The following is a 6235-nucleotide window of genomic DNA, read 5'->3' as shown; positions in this document are numbered from 1 at the left end:
CTGGTCCCCATCTTGTAGTAATGTGCCCCATGCTGGTCCCTATCTTGTAGTAATGCCCCATGCTGGTCGCTATCTTGTAGTAATGCCCCATGCTGGTCCCCATCTTTTAGTAATGCCCCATGCTGGTCCCCATCTTGTAGTAATGCCCCATGCTGGTCCCCATCTTGTAGTAATGTCCCATGCTGGTCCCTAGCAGTGACCCCTGTGGCAGCTAGGAGGCGCTGTGTGTGCTCCTCGGGATATGCATGGAGGTGTATCTGTTGTTATAATGGTGAAACAGTGACTGGCAGAATTGTGAGTGTCCGATATGTGTCGCAGAGGGAGTCTGCGTGGTACGTCTGATGTAATGTTGTTGTTCTGGGACCTGTAGTCCCTCAAGAGTTTGTATAGTTATGAAGGGAGACTTACTAGGCTAGTTATGAGAGATGGGCGGGTCTAACTAGTCACACCCACACACTCCCACCCAGGGGAGTGGTTATAGGTATATAATGTGACCAGGGTGTGGGTCACATGGGTCCTGTGTGGTTCCAGTGTTTGGATCTGAATGGTCCAAGTGCAAGGTCCTGGAAGCCTGTGTTGGAAGTCCTGGGAGCAGGATTCCTGAACAGCACATGGTGGGGCTTTGAACTTGGTGGCCTGGGGTGTTGGACTAACGTCCTGAATAGCACCCGGACAGGTCACATGCCTGTGTGTTGGACAGTCCCATGTGGGATGGACGTCCTGAATAGCACACAGCAAGACTATGGTTCTGGATGGTCTGTGTTGGGGAAGCTACTGTCCTTCGGTGGCTCTGGAATGACTGATGTGTGTCGGCCAGGCAAGTTGGTGAACCCTGTAAGGCAGTTTCCCCAGGAGAGAGGTCTGACGAGGAGTCAGCAGGTGGAGCAGGAGCTCCCATAAGGTACCATTGACTGTTGGTGCTTTTGATAGTCTATGAACTTTGTGGTCTCCCACGGTAACTGAACGAAGTGAGGTTCAGCGTGTTTAGAGACTGCGTCCCAATGTCATGTGCGCTATATGACTAGGGACATTGGCGAACTATTCGGCGTACGTACACCCATGGTAACTGGATGAAGTAAGAGGTCCAGCTTGTTTAGTGTCTGTGAGACAAAGCCGTATACGAAGTGTCTAAGATAAAGCTGCAAGTTGATATCACCAGTTGGTGCCTATTGTGTTCTATGAAATGTATAATATGAACTGTGCATAACCCGGTTTATGACACTTTAATAAACCGCATGGACTGTTTTGTGTGAAAAACCATGCCCGTGTGGTTGAATCCCCTGCCAAGTGAGTGTCCCCCAATACACTTAGTAAGCGCAATCTTACAATATACAAGACTGCTCTCAAAAGACAGCCGGCTATACACTGACACAGGAAGTAAGCTCCCGCAGTATATAGCACTGAGCTGCTATGAGAAAGTTCTCACACAGTGGTGCCGTAAGGGCTCATACTCACTTGCGCGAGACTCGGCTGAGTCTCGCACGGCAATACCCGGCGCTGCTACTGGCACTCAGATCGGAGCGTTCGGCAGCATAGGAATACATGCAGCCGCACGCTCCGCTCCTCTGTTCCGGGTGCAGTGCCGGGTATTGCCGTGCGAGACTCATCCAAGTCTCGTGCAAGTAAGTATGAGCCTTAAGTGAAAGCAAAGGAGCTGATCAACTGATGAACTCCGGTGAACTCTCTCAAGGAAGCTCACTGATACACTGCGGGAGCGATTACCTTCTGTCAGTGTATCGCTGGCAGCTGGTTAGAGCAGTCACATCTCCAGATGTGACTGTTCTATACGGGAGATTGCTGTGGGCACTTGGGAGTAGGTCGGGGTCACACTTGTGTGTAATGCGAGAAACAAGTCTCTTGCATCAATACCCGGCACTGCCGCCGGCACTCGAGACCGGAGTATGCGGCTGCATAGAAATACATGGAGCCGCACGCTCCGGTCCCGAGTGCCGGTGGCAGTGCCAGGTATTGATGCGAGTTTCTCACATTACACATGCAAGTGTAACCCCGATCTTAGGCTACTTTCACACATCAGGTTTTTTTTGCGTCAGACAGAATCCAGCGAATTTTAAAAAAAAACTGATCCGTTTTTTTCTCATAGAGCTGTATTAGCGCCGGATTGCGCCTGATGTCCCAACGTTTCATCCGTTTTTTTTTCCGGATCCGTCAAAAATTATTTTTCCGGCGGACGGAGAAAACGTCCAGAGGAACGTTTTTTCTGTCCGGCGGAAAACCGCACAGCGACTGATCCGGCCAAAAACGTATGAAATGCAGATAGAAATGGCTGAATCTGGCGACCGGATCCAGTTTTTACAGAAATCATACATTTTTCCATTCTGGAATATCTCTCCCTCGTGGACTACGGCGGAAAGGTGAGTATTAGTGATGAGCGAGTGTACTCGTTGCTCGGGTGACCTCCGAGTATTTGTTAGCGTTCGGAGAGTAAGGCTATGTGCACACGCTGCGTATTACTCTGCAGATTTTTCTGGACTGATTTGGGTTTTTTTTTGCGGTTTTTGTGTGGATTTCACCTGCGTTTTTACACCTGCGGATTCCTATTATGGAGCAGATGTAAACCGCTGCGGAATCCACACAAAGAATTGACATGCTGCGGAATAAACAACGCTACGCTTCCGCTTGTTTTTTCAGCAGCATGTGTATTCTGACTCATGGGTATGTAGAACGCAGTGGTGCCTGGATAGACCTATTCTTTTGGGCGCTTCCGTATTGACCTGTACTCACGTTCATACCGATTTATCAGATAGCTTAACTCAGCCACGATCTCATGTAAGAAGACTCCAGGAAAAGAGGATTGCTTTAACCGAAATTCTTGTATTATGATGAAAGCAGCAGGTAAAAAGGAATATTCAACAGAGGACATGTAATAGGATGCATACAGATATGGGGATGATGACAAAATGGAGAATAAGGGCGTGAACAAACATACATCACAGGACTACAGTGAGAGAGTTGGGACAAAATAAAGGGAAAGGCAAACTTCTGCCTAGAAAGAAAGGATGGAACACAAACAATGCAAAACATTGAATGATTTCCCAAGTCGTGGGACATGACACTCCCCGTCTGAAATCCTTGGATTTCACGATGTCCGTAATTCTTCGAAGTCGTTCGAACCTGAAAAAACAAGAGGAAGAAAACATGCATGCAATAATAAACATAAAAGATTTTTAAGTCCAACTCGTTGTTGTTGACCCGTAGATCACACCGAAAGATAAGTTCAAGTATATAAAACCCATCTTCAGATTGGGGAAGCCGCAAACATGCAAACTCTTCCACCAACCCAGAATCCAATGGGAATGTTAAGGGTTCAATCCAATGGAAAATGTCAACATTCAATAAACTGGGGAATGAGGAGGAATGCTCCCCGCCGTGAACAACGTCCAGGAGCATGTTCAGTTCATGTGATGTCCTCCTTTCGTAGAAGCAGCACGAGTTCAGTGACCGGGCGGAAGAAGGTTCGGGTAGAGCCCCCTTTTGTCACCTTAACTTCTACCTTACGAGTCTTTCCGTCCTCACCGGGTAGGACTTTGGTGATAAGTCCCATTGGCCAGTCATTACGATGAACCTCTTTGTCCTTTAAGAGAACAAGGTCTTCTTCTTGGATATTGGGACTGGGCGTCTGCCATTTGTGACGGTTTTGAAGCAAGTGTAAATATTTGGTCTTCCATCGATGCCAAAACACGTTAGCCAGGTGTTGTACTTGCCTCCACTGACGTCTGTAAATGTCCTTGTTATCGAAGTTCCCAGGTGGAACTGTAGCAGCTCCAATCTTCTGTGTGAGAAGTGTGGCTGGAGAAATATCAGAACCCAAGTTGAGGTCCTTTAGGTTTGTGGCGTGGTCCTCAGATGGAAACGCGTTCATTACGTCTTGTACAACTTCAGCAATTTCTACTGCCAATACCGCAGCGCAAAGCTCGAGTCTGGGTACAGAGTGTGCAGGCTTTGGAGTTAATTTGGCTTTACCCAGGATGAAACCACAGTGTACCTTGTTAGCTCCTAAGGTCATCAGATAAGCTACTGCGGCTATGGCTTCTGTAGATGCGTCAGAGAAAATATGGACTTCTCTTCTGATTGCAGTCAAAGGTGATCTTGGAGAATAACAACGTGGGACTTGGAGTTGCGCTAAGAACTTCAGAGACTTCTTCCACGCCTCCCACCTTTGCTGTTTCTGAGTTGGGAGCGGGGTTTCCCAATCCGTGTTCTCGGCCGTAAGCTGTCTTAACAGTATCTTGCCTTGAATAGTGATGGGTGCTACAAACCCGAGAGGATCATAGATGCTATTTATGACAGATAGGACTCCTCGTTTGGTAAAGGGTTTGTCATAGGGTGACACTTGGAAAGTGAAGGTGTCCCGTTTGATATCCCACAGTAGACCAAGGCTGCGCTGTGTTGGAGGAACATCGGAACCCAAGTTGAGGTCCTTTAGGTTTGTGGCATGGTCCTCAGATGGAAACGCGTTCATTACCTCTTGACTGTTAGAGATAATCTTGTGGAGTCTGAGGTTTGATGTGGATAGCATTTCCTGTGTTCTGGAGAGTAGGTCAATTGCATCTTCGCTTGTGGGCAAGGACTTGAGCCCATCGTCCACGTAGAAGTTCTTCTCTATAAATTGCCGAGCATCGGAACCGTACTCTCTCTCACCTTCCTGGGCTGTCCGTCTCAGTCCATAGATCGCCACAGCAGGTGAGGGACTGTTGCCGAAGACATGGACCTTCATCCGGTAGTCTATGACCTGATTGTTGACGTTGTTGTCCTTGTGCCATAGGAACCTAAGATAGTTTCTGTTGTCTTCTTTCACAATGAAGCAATGAAACATCTGCTGAATGTCGGCCATTATGGCAACAGGTTCTTGTCTGAAGCGGATCAATACTCCAAGGAGGCTGTTGTTCAGGTTGGGCCCAGTTAGGAGCAGGTTATTGAGAGAGAGGCCTTCAAACTGAGCACTGGAGTCAAACACCACTCTGATCTGATTAGGCTTGCGAGGGTGATAGACACCAAAGGATGGAAGATACCAACATTCTTCTCCCTCCCTCAGTGGTGGCGCAGGTTCAGCATGATTTCTGTCAAAGATGTTCTGCATAAAGTCAATGAAATGCTTCTCCATCTCTGGTTTCCTCTTTAGGGTACGTTTTAAGGATGAGAACCTTGCAGTTGCTTGCTGCAGGTTGTTCGGCAACCTCACTCTTGGGAAACGAAAGGGTAAAGGAGCTACCCAACTGTTGGAGTCGTCTTGAACAAATTCTTTATCCATAACCTTTATAAATTCTTTATCTTCCCTTGTGGGTGCCAACTTGTTGTCATTACTTGTGGAATCGAACACTGATGACCCGAGGTTTTCTTCCCAGGACTGGAGTGTGTTCATGTTGTTGAAGGATTCCTGTTGCCACTTGGTGTTGCTCACTTTCTCTTTCACCCAGTAGTGATGTGGGCATGGTTGGAAATGGGTGCTGCGACCATTTGACAAAATGTGTGTCTTGTAAGAGGAGATGTTGTTAGGTCTCTTCATCTTGTGTATGCAAACATTGCCTATGATTACCCAGCCTAGATCTAAGCGTTGGGCAAATGGTGCATCGTGTGGTCCATTAATTTGCTGACGCACCTTGTGCAGCCGGAGGATGTCTCTGCCTAGCAGAATCAGGATATCTGCACTGTTGTTGAGGGCTGGTATCTTGTTTGCTATCCCCTTGAGATGTTGGTGATGAAGAGCAGCCTCTGGCGTTGGGATCTCTTCTCGATTGGATGGAATCTGGTTGCACTCGACCAGTGTAGGTAACGGTATCTCGACGGTGTTCTCGAGAGATGTCGCTGTAAGACCACTGGCCCTTCTCCCATAAACCTCTGTAACACCACTGCAGGTACCTAAGGTGTAAGGGTAGGCATTTCCCTTTAAGTTAAACATATCAAAGAGTTCTGACCTTGCAAGTGATCGGTTGCTCTGATCATCCAGAAGGATGTACACCTTCACGGCTTTCTCTGGGTGACCGTTGGGATATACGTTCACCAGGCAAATCTTCGCACAGGACTTGTCCCAGAGGTCTTCTCCGCAGACTTCTGTGCATGAAGAAGATATTGTGGTATGGCTTGCAGTTTGAGCTGCGTCCTCCCCGCCATGGCTCGTGGTGGGGGAAGGAGTAAGTGTAGAGTCAGGACGGAATGGGTGGAGTGCTTGTACGTGGTCCTCACTGTCACACTCCATGCACTTAATTGTAGTTTTACA

The sequence above is a fragment of the Ranitomeya variabilis genome, chromosome 3, assembly GCF_051348905.1.
Source record: "Ranitomeya variabilis isolate aRanVar5 chromosome 3, aRanVar5.hap1, whole genome shotgun sequence".
Classification (NCBI taxonomy): Eukaryota; Metazoa; Chordata; class Amphibia; order Anura; family Dendrobatidae; genus Ranitomeya; species Ranitomeya variabilis.
Note: the sequence above shows the minus strand (reverse complement) of the source record.